General features: G+C 41.5%; 1 pseudogene; it reads left to right on the top strand.

Moving 5' to 3' along the window:
* The first annotated feature begins 7895 nt into the window (after positions 1-7895).
* LOC101564552 lies at positions 7896-8296 on the top strand (annotated as a pseudogene).
* Positions 8297-11914: the final 3618 nt, after the last annotated feature.

Raw genomic sequence — 11914 nt, 5'->3', positions numbered from 1 at the left:
AAAGGAAGTGAAAAATATATATATATATTTAAGACAGGGCCTAAGGGCCTCACTACACAGATCGGATTTGTAGTGATTCTCCTGTTCTCAGCCTCCCAAGTGCTGGGATTACAGGTCAGACACCCAGTCTCAATAGCCATCTCAGCACGCTCCGGGGCCGGGCTGGCATGGCATGCCAGGGATCCAATGACAACTGCTGAGCTCTGCCTAGGCAGGCACATTAGTCCACTGAGGTATCTGGCCGGCCCTCTTTTAGTTTCTGAACTGACTATTTAAAAGGCAGTTGGTTTGCTATTTTGTATGACTTAATTTCAGAATTAATTTTTTATAATTTTTGTAATTGTTAATCCAATCATCATTCAGATATAACTAGAATGGAGTTTGTTAGTGGAGGCTAAATTTTAAAAAATTGAGGAAGAGAGTACCTGAGAGTGCTTCAGTGTCAGGAACTCAGCATTTCACCACGGAAGTTTTGGAGATCTGAAGCTAAAATCAATGTAAGTTTTCACTATGCTATCAGTGAACAAAACCTGCCTGTCATATAAAAGCAAAGATGACACTATTTGTTTCTCCATGAGACTGCAAACCACTGTCACCTGGAGGAGCAACCAAAGACTACGCAGGCAAAGCATTCAGAAAAACGCAGATGTGTCAGGCAGATAATTGACAAGATACATCATTTTCCTGAATTTTGACATCTGTGCCACTCGTTACTTTTGAATTTTATAATTTGTTATGATTTTCCCAATTTAAAATGCTTGTGCCTAGTTTTGAGTTCATGATTTTATAACCTTAAAGAAGACTGCAAGATTATGTATGCTCCAGAACGAGGACTGGTCTCTGACCATCCTTTGAAATATTTTTTTTTTTATTTCAGAAAAGAATTGCTCTCTGATTTCCTCTCTATCTTTCTGCTGTTGCTTTTCTACTATCGACGCTCTTGATTCGTGCTTTTGAGCCGAGCTAGTGTCCTCTGCACTTGTTCTGGGTGGGCACTGGGTTGCTTCCATATGTTTCTGCATTTGATTCTCTACTGCAGATGTTATTAATTCAGGGATTTCTTTTTTCATTTCCAATCTGAGGTCTTCTGTATCTTTCTGCAGCTGTTTTATTTCAGAAGCTGTTGATTCATTGCTTTCAGCTGTGTGTTTTCCAATTTTTTCCGTGTTAGTGTCCTCTGCACTTGTTACGGGTGGGCTTGGGTTCTGAGGTTGCATTTTGTTCCTTCCTGTCATTTTGTGTAGCACTGTCCTCTGCCCTTTGTTGTAGATCTTTGCTGTAGTTATAACCTTCACACCTACTGAAGTTAAGGTGGAGATCTACAGAGTTTGGAGTTATCCAGCTGCGTCTGGCTTAGGTCTGGCTGCTGTGCTCAGCTCCTTGCTGCTGCGGACCAGGGCTAGGACTGGGTCTGGGGGTTCCCAGAAGTCGGCAGAAATTCCTACTGAGCGGGAGGGGTGGGGGAGGTATGGCAGGGGGGTGGGGGGCCGCCGGAGGGGGAGGGAGAGGGTCCGGCCCACGCTGCCTCCTGGGCTGGGACTGGTCCCGCGGGTGCAGGGTAGCAGGAAACTCTCCGCACCCATCCTTTGAAATATTAAATGATATTCAAATAGAAAATGTATGTATGAATTTATTTATTTATTTTGGACAGAGGATTGAACTCAAGACCTTAGATTTGCCAGACAGGTGGTTATGCCACTAAGCTATCCTTCTGGCCCAGAAAAATTGTTCTTTTGATACTAGGAAATAGTTGCTTTTTCCCTAGTAAATATAGGTTAACAAGGCTAAAACAATATAAGAACCTAAAATGTTTTGGTGAGGAAATTGGAGCTCAAAAAATGAGCAACTTGTCGCAAGTCAGATGAGAAGATGCTAGGGATAACTCAATCGTCAAAGTTCAGGGCTCCTGACTCCTTGCCTCCTTTCACCATCATTAGTAAAAGAAATACATTATAAAATAAAGTTCAGTATATGCATTGATTCCCTGGGTGTGTAGCACTTATCCTATAGATTTTCTCAACAGCTAATTTATGCATTGAACATTCAATGAATATTAGGGATTCACAGGAGACTTTTGGCCATAGCGTTCCTGACCCTTGTCACTCATGGAGGTAGCATTCTAGACTAACATAGAAAGATGCTGTAAGATAGACATTGGTAGTACACATTGGAAATCAACAGGGAAGAGAAATCACATGATCACATGTAGGCCCGAGAACCAGGCAAGTCAAGAGCATCAGTTCATCCTGGTCCTCAATTTGGAGGCCACCAGGCAGAGACAGCAAATGTATCCTTGTGTGGTTTTTTGTTCTTGATTCAGAGGCCAGAGTGCTAACCGTTACACCATGGAACCTCCTGGTTTTTGGTTCTATTCGAGGCCCACACTGGGTGAGACATTGCTTTTATGCAGTCCACCAATACAAATACTAGCTTCATTCAGAAGTGCTCTCACGCATGCACTGAAAAGTAGTGTCTAATGGAAATCTGGGTATCTAACCAAGATGACAGATGAAATTCACAATTGTATTCCTCGTCTCCTCTTCTTATCATTGCCCTAGGGAAGTGTTCCTCAGACAGATTCTCAAAGGAGTTTAAGAAATGCCCCCCAAAAGAAAATGGAAGTGGAGCAGACAGAAGGTGTGGGAAGGAGAGGAGGCCAAGGCCTAGGGTGCTGAAGAAGCTCCCAGGACCTAGGGGCCACGCCACAGAGATCACCCCAGCCGGTGCTGGGGACAGGGTGAGTTTGTACCCTCGCAGTCAGCCAGTGGCCACAGATGCAGACACGCAGGTGGTGTCCACTCTGCAGGCGGAGTTGTAGGCTCTGGCAGCCAGAGGGCAGGCCGCACAGTGAGAAAGTAGTGTGGGTGCAGGTTTTGGAAGAGAAAGTGCCGCATCCATTGAATCAAAAGGAATCTGAGAGGACTGGGCGGTATCCATGGCGTTGCCGCAGTCCTTACCAGCCTGACTGCTAATCATGCCTGTCTTCAAACACTCTGTGCCAGGCACTGAACAAAAGGTTTTTTGAATATCGTATTGTGAATAATATGTCATATTACTGAATGTTCTATTTGTGATCATCCATTTCACCTCCAAAGATAGCGAGAAGACTGAGGCCCGTGGGAACAGCCGCTGTGGGGACAGCATAGGCAGACGGAGTCGGCCACCCAACCCCCAGGTGCTGCCTTGTCCTTGCCCCATGTTCTTTCCCACACCCTAAATTATGGTGTGAAAATGTCACTTGTCAAGTAAGATAATAGGGTAGAAGGCCAGCATTTCCTCTTGTGGTAGGGACAGCCTCTCATTTATAGTTGTGCTCTCTTGTCACTGCTTAGCTTGGCAGAAAGTAACCCCATGTTCACTTAAAGTTAAATCTCTGACTTTCCGCAGGGTCCTGCAGGGCTACATTGGCGGCAAACATGTCTGCACGTCTTCTGCAGGTTTATTTTTTTTTCAAAGCTATTGAAAACATGCAGCCGTTGGCTGGCATGGCTCTTTTGCACCCAATTTTGAACTCTGAGTTTCAGTAATTCGCTGATTAAAAGAAATCTTTAGTATGTAGTGGTGGTTTTTAGGAGGCAGACACAGCACTTCCAAATTTAGCCATTCACTACTAAGTGTAAAGAAGTGGCAAAAAAAATCCCTATAGCAGCCTCAGCGCTGGGAACTTCCGTGTTGGTGACATGGAGCTTAACCTCGGGAGCCTCTCCAAGGACAGCTGTGTGTTATTTTAAACAAAAATAAAGGCATTTGTATATTCCCTTATTTCAGAGTTAACAATTATGTTGGGCTCTCCATTAAATATGAGAAACATAATTAGGAAGATTCAGGAAACGTATTTTCCAAAGTTAGTCTTCTGCGAAAGAAACACTATCAAAACAAATGTCACTTTTAAAAGAGACTTAGAGAGGCAAAGTTCAGCAGGTCTCAGCATTGTTTTAGAACAGACACCAGGTTGTTTTTCTTGAGTAACTTTGTAATCTACTGTCCAATTAATATTTTCAGTTGCTGGGACTTGAAGTGAATAATTGAAAAATTATTTATTCATTATTTTTTGTTACCAGGAATCGAACTCACATCCTTATGCTTGCCAAGCAGGCACTAACTATGCTGCTGAGCTACATCTCCAGCTGAAAAATTATCTAAAATTATCTTATAAATTAGTACTTTCCAATTATATGCACGATGTGAACAAATATAGTGCACATTGCTTGATTGATTTTTATTTTTTAAAACTTTTTAAAAATGTATTTGGTACAGGGTCTCACTACACAGCTTGGAATTGTAGTGATCCTCCTGTTTTTCAGTCTCCCCAGCACTGGGATTACAGGTGTGTACCACCATGCCTGGACTTGGTCGCTGGCTCAGTGTGCCTGGGTTGGGACCGGCACAGCATGTGGTGTCAGGATCGAACCCAGTCCTGAGCTTACCTAAGCAGGTACTTGCTTGCTTGCTGCTTCATTCATTCATTCATTCATTCATTCATTCATTCATTCATTGATACAGGTCTCACTATGCAGCTCAGACTTGCTCAGTTTCATAGTGATTCTCCTGTTCCAGACTTCTCAGTGCTAAGACTACAATCATGCACCACCATGCCCGCTCTCAGTGCTGGTTTGTTTCACCCAGGGCAGGACTGGCATGGAATGTGGTACTGGGGATTGAACTCGGGTCCTTGCACTTGCCAAGCAGGCACTTAGACTGCCAATCTATGTCCTTAGCCCAAATACAGTACATATTTAAATAAAAAATTTATTACAGTAGAAGATCATCTCCATTGCCGTTCATCTCCCTTGTTTTGAATAAACAGTCCATTGTTCTCACCATTGTCTGAAGCAGTTCTGGAAGTCTTCTTTCATGTGTGTCTCTAGTTGCTTGTTATCATGATCTGGATGTCCTGAATTGATTCAAAATTTAAAATATTTATGGCAATTTCTGTTGAGTAAAAATAGGGTGTGGTACTCTCATTCACCTTATTGAGCAGATCCACCACCATTCAACTTCTGAACCACTTACTTCTTCTGTGAAATGACCAGAAAAAGCAAGCATTTACAACTGATGCAGGACACTGAGGCAGCCACCCGAAGAAGATATTCATCCCGTTGTTCAGACTAGTGGAAGTTCAAGTCATTTCAATGTAATATGCTTTTTTAAAAAATGCATGTATTTGGTGCAAGGACCCGAGTTCAATCCCCAGTACCACATTCCATGCCAGTCCTGCCCTGGGTGAAACAAACCAGCACTGATAAGTGCTGATAAGTGTTGTTCATGCCCTAATAAGTGTGCTCAAAGTGAGGGGGAGGATTCCCAGGGGTTTTAATGGCGGAGTGTTTTTTTTACTATATTTATTTCTTAAAAATTTAATTCGTCATATTTCTTGTTATGCTTTATCATATGTAGAATAAAGCCTGAAGTTTGCTAAATTGGTACCATATTGAATATGTTGAAAGTTATTCTGATAATTCTTTCCTATTAGTTTTCACCTTGCATTTTAACATACACTTGATCTTGTCATCATAGTGGTTAGTGTTATTTTACATAGCAGGGTGCACTTCAAGGAGTGGTTTAGCATGTGTGGGGATATTTTGTTATCATGTAATGGTGAGATGTATTTGAGCAGTAATTAGGACAAAGACAGTTTGAGGCACGGAAATTACGTGGTTCCAACTGCCTTCTTCTAATCACACTCTTTGGGGGAGAATACAGAAGTGAAAGAGTTTAATCATCTTTGTGTGGATTTTTTTATTTTAAAGAAAAGCAACGCTTACAAAAATTTCAATACTACAGACTAGTGGAAGTTCAAGTCATTTCAATGTAATATGCTTTTTTAAAAAATGTCTGTACTTGGTGCAGTGTCTCGCTAGGCAGCTCAGACTCGTAGTGATCCTTCTGTCTCAGCCTCCCCAGCACTGGGATTACAGGCAGGCACTACCACACCCCGTCTTGGTGCCCAGCTCAGCGCATCCGGGGGCAGGACTAGTCAGTGTATATGGTTTTAACTCTGATGTATTTCTACTTCTTTCTGAGTATTGGTGGATGGTGTTATCACATGGTGCTATCAAATGTGTGTGACCTCTGACTCTGGAGGGAAAACACACACACACACCAAACACCACACACACACACACACACACACACACACACACACCCAAGAGACATCTCAGGAAATCGTCCCTGCCTCTGTTGGTCTTCTGCATACCATCCTCTCCTCCCAAACAGCCAGCAAAATCTCTCCAGGGAGGGAAGGAGAGGTTTCAAGAATTCCTTTTTTTTAAAGAGCAGAATATATTTATTGGGGGAAAGAAAGCTTCTGTCTGAGAGAGAGACACAAGGGAACCCAAGCAGGTTGCCCCAAGAACTCCTGAGACAAGGAATTTCACTTGTTTAGCAGCTAGAAACCTAAAGACAGAGAAAAGAGGGAGAAAGAATAGTGAATCTCCAGAATATACTGTTTCCTTCTGTGTCCACCCACAGAATATACTGTTTCCTTCTGTGTCCACCCAAAGTCCTCCTATTCTGCATGCGGCATGTCAGCACCAGCCTCTGACGGCGCTCGCTCCTCCTGGCCTTTCCTTTCCTGGGGTCCCAGGCTTGGGCTGTATAGAGCTGAGAAAACAGGCCGAGCTCTGCCTGAGTGCAGAGAAGACGCAGGGTGGAGAGCAGAGCTCTCGCCTTGCCTGGTCTGCGCAGATGCCCTGCCACCGGCCACAGCGGCTCCAGGGAGCACAGAAAAGCCCGGGTGGAGGGCTGTGTCCTCCGCCACCTCAGTGCAGAGCAGGCATGTCTATACACAGATACACAGCGCTGCGGAAGGTTATCTTTTTATGTACCATGGATTTGTCACCTTAATATGTAACAGTTAAACTGATGATTCTTTTTAAACTCTGTTTTAAGCACAGTAATCTAATTGTAAAAAATCCTTATCTTTAGGGATAAGGATCAAGCTTTCAAAATACTTTCAGTTAAAAGTTTTTAAGTGGAAAAACTATAATAATGAGCAAAAGAAATATAAAGGTAAAACATGTGCAAGACAGATGTTGTGTTCAGTTTCTTGCAGAACAAATTAAAAATCATAACCCCCCTTTAGATTCGGATGATTGACAATTTATACAGATGTGTGTAGTACTGAAAAATATCTCCATGTGAAATTGGTCACTTTTTAAAATTGTGGGAACCCACTTTCCAAATGAAACTCTATTTAATTACTAAAACAGAGCTGTCTGCATGTTTGGAGATTGTGTAGTACCCAAATCTTCACAAGGGACCACAAGAAAGGGAAACAACTTCATGATCCATGCAGCAAATGGAAAAATATATATAATTAGAAAATGCAAGAGTATTTAATAAAGAACAATAAAATATGCATAGAATATATAGTTATCTAAAGCACATTAAAGCATGAATTAGGCACCACTTAATTATAAAGTCACAGGGCCGGGGCTATAGCTCAGTGGTGTAAGCACCTGGAACCACACACACACACACACACACACACACACACACACACAAAATATATATATATATATATATATCTCCCTCTGTTAGAATTCCAGGAAAGTGGTCAAAATATTAATAAAAATAAATAAAACAGTTTGCATGACAGAGACTAACTTTAACCCCCAAAACAGTATCAGATACATGGAGACCCTGCCTAATAAAGATCCTGGTAAGACGTTTAAAGATGTGCTATAGACATCTCACTAACCACAATTTTAATACACTTGAATTTGTATCTTGGGGACTTCAGTTATTCCTCTGCAAAACCATCATCATTAAATAAGATTTGGAGTCTAATTAGATTTTCAAAGGATCTGAAGATGGGCTATGAAAGGTCTTCATTCCTCTAAAATTGTATATAGGAGCAAGAGATGTCTGCTGACAGAACACCACATGGTGGAGTACGGAAAGTTAGAGTGGATCTTTCTGATAAATACACTTTCAAATCTCCATCTATAGGATTCATGAATAAAATTTCCCATCCTAACATTGATGAAACATCTGGAACTGTGTGTCTAGATATGATTAACTAAACCTGGACAGCTCTCTACGATCTTACCAATATATTTGAGTCCTTGCCCCAGCTGTTGGCCTACCCTAACCCCATAGATCCTCTCAATGGAGATGCAGCAGCCATTACCTCCACCAACCAGAAGACTACAAGCAGAAAATTAAAGAGTACATTCAGAAGCACGCAGCAGAGGCGGCCCTGAAGGAGCAGGAAGAGGGTACTGGAGAGAGTCCATTGGAGAGTTCTGTGTCTGACTTTTTGGAAGATGAAGCCCAGGACATGAAGTGGTAGTAGAAAAAGCACCTGTTTTTCAGAACTAACCATGAGACACAGACTTCTCATGGTCTGCTTAAATAATATTCATATTTAAAGCAATTTTTTATTACTAAGCAAGGTTTTTATGAATAATAGCATTGATACATATATACTATATATCACCCTTTATATCATGATTTCTTGGTCATTTTTCAGCCTGAGGTGCATAGCATATTCCCACATTCCATTTTGGTAGCTGTATGTGTTCCGAATCATGCATTCCTGAGCCCATTTGGCCAAGGCGTGCTGTGTGCTACTGAATGTCACACAGCCACTCTGATAGGTAGATTTGAGTAAATCTAACAGGAAAAGTTGCTTCTTTTGATCGATGGTTCCAAAGAAACAAACCAAACCAACCAACTCTTGGATGAGATGATAGAATAGTGCTTTTTCAAATTTGAAAGGAAAAAACTGGGGAGGAAGAGGCCTGCTTTGGAAGCATGTAGAGCCGGCCATGTACAAAGCAGCGGCCTTCCTGTGAGTTCTAGGTGGGCCCTTTGTGTGGAGCATCAGTGTAAAGTAGAAAGCTAACTGGAAAATCGAGAAAACATTTCTGACTGGATTTAAGTACATTTTGATATGTAGATTCCAGATTCCTGCCCTTCACACTACCAGACCTGCAGCCACCGCATTGTGCATTGGAGAATCTCTTCGAAGTATTTTCTGAACCTGATTCTTTTTCTTGGGTTACAGCTTGTGATCCCGACTTTTTCTTGGAGAGGACAGGAGGGAAAAGTAACTGGAAGATACTTCCTCTCAACAAAAACACATGCAAAGTCCCATCCTAATCCTAGTGTTGGGCCAGCCTAAGACTGCATCCTGGACTAAATCAAACTGAAGGGAGTTTTGGTTTTGGTTTTGTCAATTTGTGTGACTTATGCTTAAACAGGTGACAGGTGTCATCTTCACATGTTACGAGATGGTCTCCTCCCTGGACAAGCCTTTCAGTGGACCACTAGATGTGAGAAGACTGACCTGTTGGCTTCCAGGCCCAGGCACTCCTTCATGTTGGGTTTACAGCAGCCTGGTCACCGCCTGCCTGTGGGGAGTGGGATGTAGGTATTTCACACCCAAAGCAGATTCTTAATTTGAAATGAGAAACAACTGGAACAAATAAAAATTCAAATATACCAAGTGGCTCAACATGGGAAAACCAGTTTTCTTCAGAGAGTGGCTGGCTAGAAGAGAGGGATTGGGGAGCATGATATAGGGGGACAGCTAGTGAAGGACGCTTCCTGTCCTGTGTGTTAAGGGCAAGTCAAAGTGTTTAAAATGCCTGTCCATTCAGTATTTGTTCAGCTAACCTTATATCCAGGCTGCCGTGGAATTTCTTTCAAATCAGAGTGTTGCTTGCTGAATCTGGAGAGGGATCTGGAGAAGGTTTAAATAGCTCTGTAAATTCTGCCCCTCCAACCAATAGGACAATAGCAGAATTAGCCCATCCTAAGACCTTCTAAAGATAACTTCTGGATGTTTCCCTGGGATAATTTTTCTTTTTGATGTATTTTTAGTTTAGAAGTGCTGTATTCCACAAAGTGTAACTCAGTGAGGTTGGAATATACCTAATCCTTTATTTTATTTTTATTTTTTTAACTCAAAAAGCACAGTCTTTTCTTTTAAAAAGTATGACTTGTTTTTGGCATGATTACTTTACTAAATAAAAGACAAAGAATTTACTTATATTAAAAAATAAAAATAAGTCAAATTGTATATAATTTATTTTGTCAGTGGGGGGATTCATAAATTTCATACATTCTCACTGGGGTCCATGACTACTCAGACATAAGAAACTGCTGGAGGAAGCAAAACTCCTTTAACAAGAAATAAGTCAGTTCATCTTTGAGAAAACATGAACAATGCCACCCAGGAACACCTTGCAAGTAGCCAAAGTGTAGAATAAAACCAGGGATTTGTTTATGTCTCCAAGCAAATGCAATACATACCTCTAGAGTTCCCTGTTGGGTGTGTGTCTTAGATGTCCAACCCTTCTGTCATCAGATACTCATTCCAAGCAAGTTGAATGGTTGAAAGAAGCATGGGGATTCACTGTCAGCTGATCTGTGTGAGACAAAGGGCATGTTCTCGGGTGTTCGGGAGGCCAGCTGGTGGACCAGCTCTACTGGCTGTGCCCCCTTGGCTATACATGTTCTGGCTCACCTTGCTGGTGTGGGGCAGCCTTGGGCCTGCAGCTCTGCTTCGGCTTCTGCTAAGATTCTGGGTACCAAGCAAGGTGCATAGTGATCTCTGTAGTCATGAGCACCACTTTCTCCTGAGCTAGTTGATGAAAAATTATAGTGAAAAAAAAAAGCATTCTAAGCAGTTTTGTGCTCTCCTGGGCTTATAGAATAATACAAAATAATAAAGCTAATGAATTAGCTGCAGTTTCCATCACTTTAAAAAAATGGATCCTTTGAACAATTACTTAAGTGAGAGTTAACTTTCTGCAAAGAAAATGAAAATGCAGGATAAATTCATTTTGTGGCTTCCTTTTATTTCTCTAAGGTCAGTGGGAAGGACATCAATTTTTTACAGCAAAAGAAAAAAATATACATTAAATCTAATTGGTGCAAAGCTATTAGTTGTTGGAAGAAAATGTCAGGAGATGGGGGGAGGGGAGAAGAGGAAGTAAAGGGGATGAAGGCGAGATTTGCCTGTGTAGCAGTTCCCATGAAGAACATGTTTATTATATATGTCACACACATTAATCAAAATAGAACTCCCCCCAAGAGAGGGGACATGGTGGCACAGTACAAATGTTTAGCATGAGACTTGTGAGCTGAGTTGAGAGTGAATAGGCCTAAAGAATGGTTGTGTTATAAGGACTAAGAGTTGCCTAAGATAAAACTGGATTAAAGAGGAAAATTTATTGCAATGTAGATTTTTTTAATACAACCCAAGAATAGAAAGACAGTGCTCTCTATCTCTGTTACTCTTTTCTTGTACCTTTACCTTTCCTTTCTCCCTGTCTACTCCTTTGCTTTTTGAAGTGTGCTTCCATTTCTGCCAGTCTCCCTTTATACTTCACAGTACATACGGCGTCCATTCCCTTCATGGCCTCCCAGCTTGAATACCATTGACCAACCTGCTTGTCTCTTGACCCACTTATTTGGAATATGGTGCTCAAACTCAGCCAGTGTTGGACCCCAATATATAGAAATTCAGGTTGTCCTCGCTTGGCCAATGGATGGCAAGAGAAATCTCCTCACTGTTGGTCCAGTCAGCTCTGAGCAGGAAGCAAAGTATAAATATGGCTGCCAAGGCAGTGGGAGGATCTCCTCAAAGATGGGGGATGTAGACATCCAGAGATATTTTCCGCTGTACAGCTTTTCTCCATTATACAATGGAAAGCAGTTGGATTCACTGCTGTTTTCTTTCTTTTAAAAATTTTTAATGTGATACAGATAGATATTAATAAAGAAGGTATAAAAGCACTCTTCTTACTTCTGAGACAAAACAGACTTTCATAACAAAACAATTAGACAATAACAATGGTCAATGTAGTGTGCCTCATGACCATTAAAGGATTGCCAAAGTGTTACTCAGCATGAAGGTCATTGATGAGAAAGACTCTAGCAAAGAAGAAACAAATGAATA

This window comes from Octodon degus, unplaced genomic scaffold, assembly GCF_000260255.1.
Source record: "Octodon degus isolate 3935 unplaced genomic scaffold, OctDeg1.0 scaffold00025, whole genome shotgun sequence".
NCBI lineage: Eukaryota > Metazoa > Chordata > Mammalia > Rodentia > Octodontidae > Octodon > Octodon degus.
The sequence above is the reverse complement of the archived record's forward strand: the minus strand, read 5'-3'. Positions and strand labels throughout refer to the sequence as shown.